The following is a 17717-nucleotide window of genomic DNA, read 5'->3' on the forward strand; positions in this document are numbered from 1 at the left end:
GATCCATTAGCTTTGATGAGTTGGCTCTGGTGTAGTACCGGTGCGTCAGCTTGTCTTCAAAATAAATGAAGAACACAGAGTTCGACCACTGAACAAGAAGCCCTGGAACAAAACCTGCTTATGCACATGATGCATGCAATGCTTGTGCATATGATTTTTTTCTTTTTTAATTAGAGGAACTTTAGAGTTCTATTTGCAAACATTTGGAAATATTAAGCATTTAGACATATAATGGAATAATCATATCAATAATATCTAGAAAAAAAATTTACACCAAAGAAGTATAGTCTTGGTAACCAAATACAATACAAGAGAGAAGAAAAATGAACATCCTATGGAACCCTAGAAACAATCGTACAAAGCTCTCGAGACTGGAAGATAAGCTGCACGGAGCCTCTTCACCTCTCGCTCATAGGCTGCCTCCATATTTGCCTTCTCTTTGGCGAATCGATGGTACTTCCTCTTCCAAAATCTGGAAGACGGAGGAAGAAGAGAAGTCACCACATCATCAGGCTTGTCGATAACCTGATGCTCAAGAAACTCTATCAATACATCCTTATCTCTAAGTTGCTGAAGTAGCTCCTCTCGCTCACGGACCCAAGTATGCGAACGGTCTTCATCTCTCAACTCCTCTACTCCTTGGTTAGGGAGGGTTGAAGGCCCATCCACAACCATAGGCGTAGGTCTCGGGTAATGATAAGGCATGAGGTACTCAAAAGCTCTCTTCCTAACCCATGAGGTATAGGGTTCCAAGGCGATACAATTCTTTGGACCAAGCTCTTTCCTTCCCTTCCTATGAATCTTGCGCCAAACACGGACCATCCTGCCCTTCAAGCCTTGAGGATCATTACCCTCTTGAAAGAACGCACCTTCTAACATAATGTTATTAGGTTTATCCTTTAAGGGGAACCCAAGATGATGACGTGCCAAAACAGGGTTGTAGTTAATCCCACCATATGTACCAAGAAGGGGCACATTGGAGAATTCACCACAAGAGCCAATAATCTGCTCACCTTCGTATACACGGTTGTACCAAAAGATATCATCGTTAGTGAGAGACATAAGTCTCGTGGACCACCGTAGACATCCTTTGTTCTCCTTGAAGGCGACCGTCTATGGCAAGTGCGAAATAAACCACTTGTACAACAGAGGCAAACAACATACAATGGTACCACCCGCCTTTGCATTCCTCATATGCAAAGAGAAATAAGTGTCACCCAACAGAGTAGGAACGAGATTAAGAGTAGAGAAAATCCTAATAGCGTTCAGATCCACAAACTTGTCGATGTTGGGGAATAACACTAGCCCATAGATGAGAAGTACAAATATGGCCTCAAAGGCGTCCTCACTCATGGCCTTCCCAAACATAGTAGCTTGAGCAATGAGGAAATCAGATGGGAGACCTTGAATTCCACCCTTGGTAGTCATATTAGCACCAACAATAGATTCATCTATATGCAATAGATCATCAATCTCTTGAGAAGTAGGAACTCTCTCCAAGCCACTGAACGACAACTGATCTAAGATAGGTATACCCACAAGATATGCATACTCCTCAAGCGTAGGCAAAAGCTGGAAATCCGGAAAAGTGAAGCAATGGTACAAGGGATCATAGAACTGCACCACCACATTCATCAGACCTTCATCCACCTGAGTAGCAATAATAGATAGAAGCTTCCCATGACGAGCCTTGAACTCCAAGGGATCTCATACATAGGATGTCAAACTCCTTAACTCTTTCAAGTCGGGTTGTCTGAAACTGTACTTCTTTGTGTTCCTTCTTTGTTTATCCATGTCTGAAAATTTGCAAATAGACCTCTTAAGTTCCTTGAAAATTTTCTCATTGTTGATGATATGGATGTGTATGAATGCATGAATGCATGGTGCAACAATCACACTCAAGGATCAAGCAAATCACACCATACAAAGGTCATGGGATTGATCAAGTCATCCTGAATATCAATCATTAATTTTGGTGGATTATGGTTTACACCTTATCAACACCCAAGTTCCATTGATATTAAGGATATACAAGAAAGGATCAACCATGAATCAAGGGTTTATTGCAAGTCACGAGCATGGAGTCTCAGTTAAGAACCACCCAAAGGGAGTGTACTATGGTTATACCTGACAATCATGTTCTACAAGAGGTTCCCATAGTCATCATCCCATCTTTCGGATATTATCGGATAAACGACTACTCGTATTCCAAAAATATTCTCAAGAGAGACTCTTATGAGTGTAGTATCCCATAACAATCGTATCAAATCTTACACTTGAATGATCTTTGCACTACATCCTAAAATAGGCCAAGATGGGCTAGGTAATCTAAGGTCCTTGGCTTCTAAGGCATATATTGGAAAGAGTAATGCCTACCCATGACTACTCGTGTGACATTATTGATCCGAACATAACCTCCACCAAGTGAATGGGCTTGCAAGTCAACTTGCTAAGGAATAACTCCACACAAGTCAACAAGACTATGCCATTCTCCTATCATAAGTGCACTCGAGTTCGGGTATAGAACTCATCTCACAAGAGACCACCAAGCACACAAGCAATTGATATACCAAGCAATTCATACATTACAAACAATACAGTCATCCCAAATTGCACAAAAATATGTCACAAATAATATAAACATACAATACAACAAAGGTAAAAAGTAGGCAAAACCCACTAGGAAAATTTCCCCAGTAGAGTCGCCACTTTTCTGTATCGGGGTATTCGTTACCTTTAGATTTATTGACTAAATCAAAAGTAAATCATACAATTTGAGTCTCCACCACACTTCTATTTATCCAAAGGAATGGTTAGAAAGCGAACAAAAATCGAGAAGTTTTATCAAATCAAAAACTAATAAAAATGTCAGAGATCTGGGTAAGGGGGTTGGTTATGCAATGGGAAGGTTTTAAGCACCCAAAACATCCTTAGTACTCTAAGGGAGCCCTTTTTACAAATGTTGTAAGGTAGGTTGGTATTTGTAAATAAAAAAATTTGTGTAAACATGATTGAGAAGATGAGAAAAGAATATACAAGTTATTTACAATTTTGTGTTTGAATGGATCAACCCATTGCCTACGTACCATCTTAAAAAGGTAGGATCAAAACCTCGTAGTTCGGGGTAAAAATCTCAAAGTAAGTTGGTGAATTGATCGGTCAAAAGCCTTAAGGTCTTTTGTTTTCAAAGGGAGAAAACTCAACCTAAAACCACAAATCCACCATGTTAGGAGAGCTTCAACATGCTAGTGAGGGGTTAACCCTATAATAAGCATGGAAGACTTATAGTCCATCACTAAGGATATAGGTGAGTATTATATCTACCTCTAGGATAACTCGAACCTAATAGCTAATGTTTATGAAAAGCTTTGGCAAGAAGTGGCCATTGAAACCAAAAAAAACATTGAGTGAGTTGTATTTACCAATGAAAAGTATTTACAAAGTAAGGTCAAAGTTAACTTAGGATTCAATTCAAAATAAGTGTTATGAAAAGAAGTTTGAAAAATCAAAAGCATAGTGCTTAGGTTTTTAATTTTGAAAACAATGTTAATGTTTGCACAAATTTTTTGACTTGGGTTAGAGTGGAGAGAAAAAGAGAATGGCTAGGTCCTAAACATGCAAAGATGAAGGAAGAGAAACAAAACCATATGGAGTTCCATTCTTGAGATCATAATGATGATCCAAGTTGCTCCTGCCTTTGGATTTGACAATCAATAAGCAAATAACTCAAGCAATCAAGAAAATAAACAATCAAGCTCCTATGAATCTTCCAATTGGCTTTTGTATCTCTCACTTTGGATGCTCATGACAATGGTTCTTCTACTTGGCTCAAGTTTAGGATCCCTAGCACACAAGAACGCACACATCAAAAAGTTCCATAATATAATAGAAATAATGGACAAGAGGGAGTTTAGAATTAGGATCCTTTTAAATTCATCTTCAAGATTAAGCATTCTAAAGGCATGAGGCCTAGTTGCTCTTTGACAATTTTCTTCTTTGGTTAGCATTCTAAAGGCATGAGGCCTAGTTGCTCTTTGAATCCATTTAGCATAGGTAAGGTCCTAAAATTTAAGTCCTTTTCTCCATTTTCATTGGGTCCACACAATCAAAACAAAACAAGCACAATAGTATATACACAATAATGTGCTCAAGTGAGCAAAAGGCAAATTGCATTATCATAAACATGAGCTCAAGTGAGCAAAAGGAAAAAGAAAATGAATTAATGTGCAAGAAATTAAATTGCATTAAAGTAAATTGCAAGAATTAAATGCTCCTACAACTTGCCATGCCAAAAGAAAATAAGAATGATCTTTTATGGATTTAGGTTTTTTGCTTGACCAAGAAGCAACCTATCTCTAATGCAAAGACATTCACTTGATCTTTTATCAAGATGAATTAGATTTGAATCAAAGAAGGTTAAGCCCCTCATATGTGAAGGCTAACCACCAACCATTAACTCATTGATCAAAAAGAAAAAGAAGAAAAAGAAGAAGAAATGGAAATGTGCATAATTGAAAGTCAAATGACATAAGCAAAATACATTGACCAAATGTAAATGGAATCAACATCAATCAATGGTAAATAGAAGTGAGATGGAGCTTAGAAGTCAAGAAACAATAAAAATATTTTTGGTATTTTTGAAAATTAAAATAATACTTTAATTAAAATAAACAAATAAAGGTCAAACTTCAAATCCATTTCAAATCAACTTGGAAAAAGTCCAAATGGATCATCCTAAGTTCAACAAGGTCAAACAAAGTTTGACAAAAAATTTCACCATTCTTGGAAACCAGAAACTATTTTTAAACAATTAAAAATGAATAAAAAATAACATAATTGAAATAAAATCTCCAATAAATCTCAAATCAATTAAGAAATTGATGAGAATATTTTTCATAGATTCAACATCATTCAAAGATGTTAAGAAAATATTATTGGCATTTTTGAATATTGGAAACTATTTTAAATGAATTTAAAATAACCAGAAAATAAAAAATTCACAAAAAATATTAAATGAACTCATAAAAAATATTAAAAATTATTTTCAGAAACTAGAATTAAAAAGGGAAATAACGCAATTGGTCCCATATTTTTTGGATTTAAAATGAAGAAGATATGAATTTTTGAAATAAAAGGAAATAAAAGAAAATAAAATGAAATTCAGAAATAAAGAAAAAGCCTGGCGCGTTGATTCAAGTTCATCAAATAAGGTGGATGATCAAATGGTGGATAAGCGTGCGTGCACCAAAGGCCTTGGTCAAAAGAGAAACTTAATGCATTTAAAAAAGTCATAACATCCAAAGGCTATGATTAAAATTGGAAACAACATCCAATGGTCCAGATGCATCCACGCGTGGGGGACGGTGGTGTACACCACCGTCTTTTCCGACGAGCAAGCTAGCTCCGGCCATAGTTGCAGGTTTTGAAAACCTCACCAAAACGTACGATCCTCATATCATTGGAAAGCTGGGGTGATGTACACCACCCCTGTGCCATTGGTTTCTACTCTAGACTCTCATGGAAGGAGAAATCTGAGCTAGAAATTCATGGTGTTTAAATTGAACTTGATCAATTCATGAAATTAAATACACAAATCAATTGCCTCTCACATGAGGACTTCAGAGGAGCCAACAAACACAAGAAATGAGCAAGATCCAGGGAGATTCGAATGGAACAAGTTTGAACAACAACCTTTGAAGTGCAGCTCTACAAGGCACGATCTCTTCAAATTCTTTGTTGCAGTGTATTCTTGAGGTAGCAAAGTAGCTAGGCTTAGGAATTGAAGCTCACTAATCAACCAAGAAAGTTGAAAATTGAACTGAAAAATTGAAGAAGAAATGAAAAATTCCTTTGAGTGAAACGTGGGATTTCAATTCTGTAGAGTGTTAGGCGCCTTAAGGTTGGAAATCAATGAAGCCAAGCACCTGTATTTATAGCATGAGATGATGTAAGCCTTGCCAAACTCGTGGGAATGTGAAATGAGGGCCGCCATGCATGGGCCTGTACAGGCGCATGTGAGGCCCAAAATCCATTGCAAATGCAAGCTAAAGTGTAATGGATCAGGTTTGGACGTGCAGTTTTGATTACATTGGCTTGTGCATAAAGTTTTGACATGGTTTCGATAAATGAGCATAAATCTTCACCTCTTCGAAAATGAACTTTTCCAAATAGAAACATGGTCATGTGGATAACGGTTGGAAAGGTCTTGACATGAGGAACAATTGTTATGTTGAACAAAAATCCATTTGGGATTGGGAAACTTGTGAAAACAGGCCATAAAGTTCAATGTGCAAAACATGTGTATGAGAATTTTGCCAAAATGGACAAACTTCAAGCCCTTCTGTTTGAATGATTCAAGCTCCAACTGACAAAACCTTAAACATCAAAGTTGTATATCGTTTCAAGAGAATCAATTTGGACTTAAATTTTGCATCATTTTGATTTTGGATGAAAAAGTTATGGGCACTTGAAGTTGGAGTTTTTCAAGATTCAATGGCTTTGGTCCAAGGTGACCTATAATATTTTGTATTATCACATGTGTTTATTTTAGAATTATGAAATTTTTCCAACATAACAATTGAAGTAGACACCTTAAAATTTGCAATGAATTTGGTCCCACCTAAAAATCATGAAAAATGAAGGAGTTAGGTCCTTGGGAAGTTGACCTAAAATTAGGGTTTTAGTCAAAATGACCTATAATGTTTTGAAATTAATGATGACCTTCCAAGTTCCAAATGGATTTTTAATTAACATGCAAGTTGTTAATATGGTTCTTAAGAACATGTTTTCTCTTGGGGTCATCTTCATTTGACCAACACATAAAAAGTTAGGTCTCAGTGGATTTCAATATAGTCAGATGATTTGACTGATCAACTTCTCAAAGCCAAACTTCAAAACTTGATGAATTAATGATTGAGTACACTCAGATAGGCTCATATATGCATAAAATGATGAATTAAAGAACTTCCATTGATTGTATTTGATCATAGATTGAGGTTTCTTCATGAGCAAGGCACAGTCAATGCATAGTTGAATTAGGGTTTCCTTGGGAAACAATCCTCAAGCCCTTTGGTTTATCTTGATCAAATTGACAAATTGAGATACTTGGGAGGCATATATGATGATTGAGAGCTTTGGTAACCATTGTCATGCTTTCTTGGTGGTCTCAAACCAACTCACACAAGTCCCAACCCAAGGGTTAAGGGTCCAAGATGCTATGATCCTTGAGGCAAATGCAAAGTGCAATGATATGATGCCATGAGGGATCTTAGGGTCAAAATTAGGGTCTTGTCATTTGAGCCTAATTTTGACAAGACCCTAATTTTGACAAGACCACCAAGCATGTTTGAATTGTATATTATTTCGTTTCTTATTTTGTTTACTAACCAAAAGCACAAAAATATGTCACTAACTTTGTTTATTTTGTAGCTTGAGCAATCATGTGATCCAAGGCTCCTATGAGGCTCCTATGCCCATTGAAATGGCCAGATTAAAGGGCTGGAAGCATGACAATGATTCAAAAAGCTCTCAATCATCATATATGCCTCCCAAGTATCTCAATTTGCCAATTTGATAAAGACAAACCAAAGGGCTTGAGGATTGTTTCCCAAGGAAACCCTAATTCAGTTGTGCATTAACTTTGCCTTGCTCATGAAGCAACCTCAACCCATGATCAAATAGAATCAAGGGAAGTTCTTTCATTCATCATTTTATGCATATTTGAGCTTATGTGAGTGTCCTCAATCATTAATTCATCATTTTATTTCAAGTATTATTTTAATTCCAAAAAAATACCAAATTTGTTTTTATTGTTTCTTGACTTCTAAGCTTCATCTCGCTTCTGTTTACCATTGATTGATGTTGATTCCATTCATGTTGGGTCAATATGTTTTGGTTATGTCATTTGAATTTCAATTATGTGCATTCCATTTCCATCTTCTTCTTCTTCTTCTTTTTCTTTTTGACCAATTAGTTAATGATTGTTGGTTATCCTTGATACATGAGAGACTTAACCTTCTTTGATCCAAATCAAATTCATCTTGATCAAGGATTAAGTGAATTGCTTTGCATTTAAGATAGGTTGCTTCTTGGACAAGCAAAAAACCTAAATCCATACAAGGTTATTCTTCTTTTCTTTTGGCATGCCAAGTTGTAGGAGCTTGGCTTACTAGTCACGGTCTCTAACTTGTGTTTGTTTGCCTATAGTTTTATTGACCGGCCTCAGATAGGTGTGACTACTACATTAGTCCACTTACGATTGCTTAACATAGCACTAGAATGCCTTATGGCACACTAACACTAACTACTAATTACTAACTTTTAATTCAAGCATTTAATTCTTGCAATTTACTTTAATGCAATTTAATTTCTTGCTCATTAATCCATTTGTCTTTGCTCTTTGCTCACTTGAACTCATGTTTATGTTTATGCCATTTTCCTTTTGCTCACTTGAGCATATTATTGTGTATATAATATTGCCTTGTGCTTGTTTTGTTTTTGTTTGTGTGAACCCAATGCTAAATGGAGAAAGGACTTAGATTTAGGACCTTACCTATGCTAAATGGAGTTTGAAGAGCAACTAGGCCTTATGCCTTTAGAATGCTAAAATTGTCAAAGAGCAACTAGGCCTCATGCCTTTAGAATGGTTAATCTTGAAGATGAATTGAAAGGACTCCTAATTCTAAACTCACTCTTGTCCATTCTTTTTATTGCATTGTGGAACTTTTTGATTTGTGTGTTCTTGTGATAGGAATCCCAAACTTGAGTTACTTAGAAGGATCATTGTCATGAGCATCCAAAATGAGAGAGACAAAAGCTAATTGGAAGATTCCTAGGAGCTTGATTGAATATTTGCTTGATTGCTTGAGTTAATTGCTTATTGATTGCTAAGTCCAAAGGAATGGAGCAACTTGGATCATCTTTATGATCTCAAGAAGGGAACTCCAAGTGGTTTTATTTCTCTTCCCTCATCTTTGCATGTTTAGGACCTAGCCTTTCTCTTCTTCTCTCCACTCTAACCCAAGTCAAACTTTTTGTGCAAACATTAACATTGTTTTCAAAATTATAAACCTAGGCATTATGTCTTTGATTTTTCAAACTCTCTTCATAACACTTATTTTGAATTGAATCTTAAGTCAACTTTGAACTTATTTTGTGAACTCTTTTCATTTGTAAATACAACTCATTCAAATTGTTTTTTATGGTTCCAATGACCATTGGTGTTAAAACCTTTCATAAACATTAGCTATTAGGTTTGAGCTATCATAGAGGTTGATATAATACTCACCTGTATCCTTAGTGATGGATTATAAATCTTCCATTCTTATTATAGGGTTAACCCCTCACTGGCACGTTGAAGCTCTCCTCACATGGTGGATTTGTTGTTCTAGGTTGAGTTTTGTCCCTTTGATAACAAAAAACCTTAAGGCTTTTGATCAATCAATCCACCAACTTCTTTTTTAGATTTTTACCCCGAACTACGAGGTTTTGATCCTACCTTTTTAAGATGGTACGTAGGCAATGGGTTTATCCATTCAAACACAAAATTGTAAATAACTTGTATATTCTTTTCTCATCTCCCCAATCATGTTTGCACAAATATCTTTTCACAAATACCAACCTACCATACAACATTTGTAAAAAGGGCTCCCTTAGAGTACTAAGGATGTTTTGGGTGCTTAAAACCTTCCCATTGCATAACCAACCCCCTTACCCAGATCTCTGACATTTTTATTAGTTTTTAACTTGATAAAACTTCTCGGTTTTTCTTCGCTTTCTAACCTTTCCTTTCGATAAATAGAAGTGTGGTGGGGACTCGAAGTGTATGATTTACTTTTGATTTAGTCAATAAATCTAAAGGTAACGAATACCCCGCTACAGAAAAATGGCGACTCTGCTGGGGATGTATTTGCCTAGTGGGTTTTGCCTATTTTTTACCTTTGTTGTATTGTATGTTTATATTAATCTTGTGACATATTTTTGTGCAGATTTGGGATGACTGTATTGTTTGTAATGTATGAATTGCTTGATATATCAATTACTTGTGTGCTTGGTGGTCTCTTGTGAGATGAGTTATATACCCGAACTCGAGTGCCATTATGATAGGAGAATGGCATAGTCTTGTTGACTTGTGTGGAGTTTTTCCTTACCAAGTTGACTTGCAAGTCCATTCACTTGGTGGAGGTTATGTTGGGATCAATAATGTCACACGAGTAGTCATGGATAGGCATTACTCTTTCCAATATATGCCTTAGAAGCCAATGACCTTAGATTACCTAGCCCATCTTGGCCTATTTTTAGGACGTAGTGCGAAATTCGTTCAAGTGTAAGACTTGATATGATTGTTACGCGATATTACACTCACAAGAGTCTCTCTTGAGAATATTTTTGGAATACGAGTAGTCGTTTATCCGATAATATCTGACAGATGGGATGATGACTATGGGAACCTCTTGTACAACATGATTGTCAGGTTTAACCATAATACACTCCCTTTGGGTGGTTCTTAACCGAGACTCCATGCCCGTGACTTGTAACAAACCCTTGATTCATGGTTGATCCATTTTAGTATATCCTTAATATCAATGGAACTTGGGTGTTGATAAGGTGTAAACCATAATCCACCAAAATGGATGATTGATATTAAGGATGACTTGATCCATCCCGTGACTTTTGTGTGGTGTGATTTGCTTGATCTTTGAGTATGATTGTTGCATCCATGCATTCATGCATTCATACACATCCATATCATCAACAATGAGAAAATTTTCAAGGAACTTAAGAGGTCTATTTGAAAATTTTCAGACATGGATAAGCAAAGAAGGAATACGAAGAAGTACAGTTTCAGACAACCCGACTTGAAAGAGTTAAGGAGTGTGACATCCTATGTATTAGACCCCTTAGAGTTCAAAGCTCGCCATAGGAAGCTTCTTTTTATTCTTGCTACTCAGGTGGATGAAGGTCTGATGAGTGTATTGGTGTAGTTTTATGATCCCTTGTACCGTTGCTTCACTTTCTCGGATTTCCAGCTTTTTCCTACGCCTGAGGAGGATGCCTATCTTGTGGGTATACCTATTCTAGATCAGTTGTCGTTCAGTGGCTTGGAGAGAGTTCCTTCTTCCCAAGAGATTGCTGATCTATTGCATATAGATGAATCTGTTGTTAGTGCTCATATGACTACCAAAGGTGGAATTCAAGGTCTCCCATCTAATTTCCTCATTGCTCAAGCTACTATGTTTGGGAAGGCCATGAGAACAAAGGATGTCTACGGTGGTCCACGAGACTGATGTCTCTCACTAATGATGATATATTTTGGTATAACCGTGTATATGATGGTGTGCAGATTATTGACTCTTGTGGTGAATTCTCCAATATGCCTCTTCTTGGTACATGTGGTGGGATTAACTACAACCCTATTTTTGCACGTCGTCAGCTTGGGTTTCCCTTAAAGGATAAACCTAATAACATTTTGTTAGAAGGTGTATTCTTTCAAGAGGGTAAAAATCCCAAAAACTTGAAGGGCAGGATGGTCCGCGCTTGGCGCAAGATTCATAGGAAGGGAAGGAAAGAGCTTGGTCCGAAGAATTATATTGCTTTGGAACCCTACACCTCGTGGGTGAGGAGGAGAGCTTCTGAGTACCGCATGCCCTATGACTATCCGAGACCTATACCTATGGTTATGGTTGGGCCTTCAACCCTCCCTAACCAAGGAGTAGAGGAGTTGAGAGACGAAGACCATTCACGTGCTTGGATCCATGAGCGAGAATAGCTACTTCAGCAACTTAGAGATAAGGATGCTTTGATAGAGTTTCTGGAGCATCAGGTTATCGACGAGCCTGATGATGTGGTGACTTCTCTTCTTCCTCAGTCATCCAGTTTTAGAAGAGGAAGTATGACCGACTCGCCAAGGAGAAGGCGGATATGGAGGCAGCCTATGAGAGAGAGGTGAAGAGGCTTCGTGCAGCTTATCTTCCGGTCTCGAGAGCTTTGGACGATTGTTTCTAGGGCTTCATAGGATGTTCATTTTCCTTCTCTCTTGTATTATATTTGGTTACCAAGACTGTACTTCTTTGGCGTAAATTTTTTTCCAGATACTATTGATATTATCATTCCATTATTTATCTAAATGATTAATATTTCCAAATATTTGCAAATAGATCTCTAAAAGTTCCTCTGATTAAAAATAAAATTATATGCAACAAGCATTGCATGCATCATATGCACCAAGCATTGCATGCATCATATGCATAAGCAGGTTTTGTTCCAGGCTTCTTGATCAGTGGTCTAACTCTGTGTTCTTCATTTATTTTGAAGACAAGCTGACGCATTGGTACTATACCAGAGCCAACTCATCAAAGCTAATGGATCACCTCGAGCAAGAAAACAGAGAACTCAAGGAGGAAGTGGCAAGATTGATTGCCCTGATGGAGTCATTCTTTGTCGCCCAAAGCCAGTCTTCTCCAATGCCTTCAACTCTTCCCCAGAGGACGGTCATTTCATAGGTTGCTTCCTCTACCGTACCTGCTGCCCGTGCTCACTTTGCTCCGTCTGCTATGCCATCCGGGTTTCCCTGGGGGATGCCCGCTAATTTTGTTCCGGAGGGTCTCGCCCCTATATTTGCTTCTCTGCTTGCATCTATCCCGGTCCTCGTTGTGCCACCTCCAGTTGTGCATACTTTGCCGAGAGTTGATGACACCATTTATCACTCTGAGCCATCTGAGGGCCCAGATATGTACGAGAAAATGGATGCTATGAATGATCACTTGAAGTTGTAGCGGTGTATTCGTTACCATTGTAGATATTGACTAAATCCAAGGTAAATCATACAAAGTCGAGTCGCCACCGCACTTCTATTTATCCAAAGGAAAGGTTAGAAAGCGAACAAAAACCTAAAAGTTTTACAAACAAAACTAGTAAAAGAAACAGAGATCTGGTTAAGGGGGTTGGTTATGCAATGGGAAGGTGTTAGGCACCCAAAACATCCTAGGTACTCCTAGGGAGCCCTTTTCACGCTTGTTGCAAAGGTTATTGTTTTTGTTAAATTTTATTTGTGCAAACATGATTGAAGAGATGAGAAAAGAATATACAAGTTTAATTACATTTTGTGTTTGGATGGATAAACCCATTGCCTACGTACCCTCTTATGAAAAGATTAGGATCAAAACCTCATAGTTCGGGTAAAAAATTTCAAAACAAATGAGTGGATTGATTGGTCTAAAAGCCCTAAGGTGTTTTGTTATCAAAGGGAGAAAACTCAACCTGAAAAACCACAAGTCCACCATGTGAGGATAGCTTCAACATGCTAGTGAGGGGTTAACCCTATAATAAGCATGGAAGACTCATTGTCCATCACTAAGGACAAAGGTGAGTATTACATCTACCACAAAGATAACTCAAACCTAATAGCTAAAGGTTATGAAAAAATTGATTAAGAAGTGGACATTGAGACCACAAAAGAAACATTTGAATGGGTTATATTTACCAATTAGAAGTATATACAAAAATGGTCAAAGTTGACTTAAAGATTCAATTCACAATGAGTATTATGAAAAGAAAGTTTGAAAATCAAAAGCCTAAGGCTTAGGTTTCTAATGTTGAAAACATAGTCAAATGTTTGCACAAAAGGTTTTGGCTTGGGTTAGGGTGGAGAAATGAAGAAGACAAAAGGTGATGGTTATGGAATAAAAACCACACAAGGAGTTCCTCTCTTAAGATCATATAGATGATCCAACTAAGATCCTTTGGAATAAGCAAGCACAAAGCATAAGCAGATCACACAAGTCTCAAAAGAGATCCTCAATAAAAGGAAACAAAATGCCAATACATGGACTTATATCCGACTCCTAACAACAAAACGGAAACAGAATGCCAATACATGGGCTTATATCCGACTCCTAACAATAAAACGGAAACAGAATGCCAATACATGGACTTATATCCGACTCCTAACCACAAAAAGGAAACAGAATGCCAATACATGGACTTATATCCGACTCCCAACCATAACAAACAAACATCAAAAGTAAAGACATCAAAAGCAAACATCACAATCTAAATACATACAAGAGGCTCAAACAAATGGGTGGGCTTTAGTCAAGAGGGGTCATATCAACCTCGACAAACAAGCCAAACTGTAATGGGTAATCAAGTGAGCTTTTAACCACTAACATTGAGAGTTAGGGTGAAACTTATCAAAATGGTAATGAGGATGAGACCTCATGCTCTTAACCCTGGCATGGGTGAGCTCATGACAAAGAAAGAGTGGGGATCCAGAAAGTGAGATCCTATTCCACTTGACAGACACTGGACAAAGATCTTGGGTACATGTTCAGAAGCATCAACACGTAGTGCGAGCATAATGAACGACTCACTGAATAACGAAGGATTGGCTACTAATCCCTTCTATCCGTCAATTGCCTCAACTATTGGAGGTCTTATCAAGTAGCACATGCCTCATCTTGGAGGCCTTTGGCACAATTGTAAACAAACACAAACAAAGCCTCTTAAGGAGGACTTGCCAGCAAAATGCCTGCATAAAAGGTGACAGGACTTCCAGACTACATGGAGTAAAAAGATAACTACCTAAGTGGTGTATCAACCACAATCCAAAGCTCAAGCAAGAGCTAAAAGCAAGCAACTAAGGTACCTGTACAAAAGCTAAACAGTTAGTATTTCAGTCAGAAAACCAACAGACAAACAGTGGAACCATTCACAGTTACACAACTCAATGAACAATGCTCAAGCACTCATGAGCTCAAGCACATCAATTAGAACCTGAAATTGGAAGTTGTTAAAATCGTGTCCTCAAGCTCTCTACAGCTCCAGATCTACTCCACTATCCTTGCCTTGAAGCTTTATGCAAAGAGAATCAGCTGAAACCACTCGAATCTTCTTCAATTTTCAAGTTCCATCAACATGTGGATGCTCATGAATCTGCACGAAATCTTGCTCAATTGCTTCAAGTAATGGATGGATCTTGCTCAGAATTGCACCAGGAACAAGAATATGCAAAGAGATTTGGTGTTTATGTGGAGAAAAATGAAATTCGAAGTGAGAGAAAGTTGAGAGTATTCTTGAATTTTTGATCTGAAATTTTCTATTCTGGTGTGATTATGGTTAGGGTTTGGTATTTATATGGCATGCTAACCACACTGAAATCCAAATTAGGCCTTGGCTAAACATGGTTAGTGAGAATTGGAGTATCTTGCAAAATTGCACATTGAGCTCCCATGCACATGCTACACGTGATAAGCTCCATGTTAAGCTTCAAATTTACTCAAAATCAACCAATGGTCATTATGGAAATGGTATTTTGCTTGTATCATAAGCAAAATTTGAATTATGGAAATTCCCTCCAAAATGATCACATGAGAAATGACGAGCATACACACTTTGCCCATGCATGTCAATGGTTCATTTGAAATGTCTTGAACATGAGGAGCATTTTGCAAAAAGAATGGACCAAATTGGAGCTTTGCATAAAAAATTAGGCCATTTTGAATTTCCATGCAAAGGGGAGACATGAATTAGGACTTTTTGGAAAGGGGAGACAAAGATATACAACTTTCATGTTCACCAAAAATCCATTTGAAACTTTTTTGACATTGACAAGTCAAGTTGAATGTGAACCAAAAACTTGCCAAATTTGGAAACTTTGAATTACAGGTCATTTTCCATTTTTAGTAACTTTTGCCATGACCTTTGAATCTTCAAGATGGATGTTTAAAATGATGAATAGGCATCATTTGAACATTATTGAGGTGTTTCAACTCATTTCCCCACCTCATAGCCCTCAGTTGATTGCACAGTTGACTTTTTGGTCCTCAGATGACCTTGAAATGCCTTGATGAACTTGAGCCTTTATCTCTTGATGAAATTGCTCCAAAATGGAACCCTAGCTCATGTAAGCTCTTTGTAATGATCATGTGGTCTTCATCTCAAGAAAACACTTCATCTCGTGCACCAAGGATCTTCTTGAAGCTCTTGACCTAATGCTTGCTTAAGCTACAACGAAAGAGTAAATGACATATTTTTGTGCTTTTGGTTAGTGAATAAAACAAGAAAAGCAATGATATACAATTCAAGCATGCCTGGTGATCTCAAACCACTCACAAGGAGGTCCCACCCAAAGGGAAAGGAAGCCAAGATGCTCAAAGATCCTTGAGGCTATGCAATGCAATGCTATGATGCCATGAGGGATCTTAGGGACAAAATTAGGGTCTTACAGATGCCCCTATTTAAGGTCTTACAGATGCCCCTATTTAAGGTCATTCTAGCCGGAGAAGTGAAGGTTAAAATCTTCATCTCGATGAGGTAGAATGGGCTTAAATAATAACAAAGAGACAAATTTTTGGTCCCTAAGAGACCTCATAATGCAAATGTATGTATGCAAAACAAACAAAACTCCGTGGGGATATGTGTCCACAAAGAAGAAAAGACATTGGGAGAAATGGCAATCCATAGGAGTAATACACTCACTAGGGAACAAAGACTCCAACGGGGACTCTTATGGGGATTAAGAAAAGAAATGCGTGAGCAGGTCACGACTCAGAACTAGTGGAGTAAAGGACTGAAACTGCGTGAGCAGGTCACGACTTGACACTGGGGAAAAGAGTTTCCAAAGGGAAATAAATCCAATGGAAGGACACCGAGCTGACTCAAAGATGCATGTATTGGGGAATATGTCAACACAGCAAAACTATCCGCAATGGATACTTCGGATAAAAATCTGGACTCAGGCTGGGGAAAGATTTGAACAAAATATCCCTGCCGGGGAAAATGCATGTATTGGGGAACATGCCAACACAGCAAAACTATCCGCAATGGATACTTCGGATAAAAATACGGACAAAACAATCCACTAAGGGACTTCGCTGGGGATGTCTAAAAAAGACACTCCTGGGGAAGCAGCGGGATGAGGTGTTACCGGTTACTGGGTAACAAGCTCAATGAGGCATGTGATCTGATCACCGGTATAAGGGTGAGAGAACAACAAGCTCAGGAAGAATGAATATCTAAGACCGATATAAGGGTGAGAGATATCAATCAACCAAATCATCTGAGGAAGATCTAAAAAGGTATATCTCAACTCAGGAAAATCTGATTCCATAGGGGACCAAGGTCATAATAGGGAGCAGAAGGAAGGAACACCAGGGATACCGGTTACTGGGTATATAATAGGTGACCAACCAAAGCGTGAATTGGGGAATATTCCCAAGACACTCATCATCCAAAAAGGAGGGCTGAAAAAGCAAACTCAACTTACAGAATGGACATTCGATTCCGCAAAGGGAATACGAATCTTACTCGAATGGGGAAGGACAGAAGGCTTCGACCAAAGAGTGCATGAGATATATTATCTATTACCGTCAGAACATAGATAATATACTCGCATGGAAGATTATCCACAACCGGTTACTGGGTTAATAAAGGATAAATCGACAGAAAGAGAACGACATCGGGATACCAAAACTAGGTATATAATGATGACCAATTCAGGAGAGAAACAATCATTATCAACAAAGGATAAATGAGAGATGACTCACTGGGGATATATTGACAAAGGCAACGATCCAGGAGACATATCACTGGTTACTGGGAGATATGCTCAAAAAAGGGAGTAACAAACATCACCGGCAAATGGTAAATGAAAGAGGACCCACTGGGGATAAAATTGCTTAATCAGAGCAATTATCCGAAAGAGGGAGGGAATATCAATA

The sequence above is a fragment of the Lathyrus oleraceus genome, chromosome 2, assembly GCF_024323335.1.
Source record: "Lathyrus oleraceus cultivar Zhongwan6 chromosome 2, CAAS_Psat_ZW6_1.0, whole genome shotgun sequence".
Classification (NCBI taxonomy): Eukaryota; Viridiplantae; Streptophyta; class Magnoliopsida; order Fabales; family Fabaceae; genus Lathyrus; species Lathyrus oleraceus.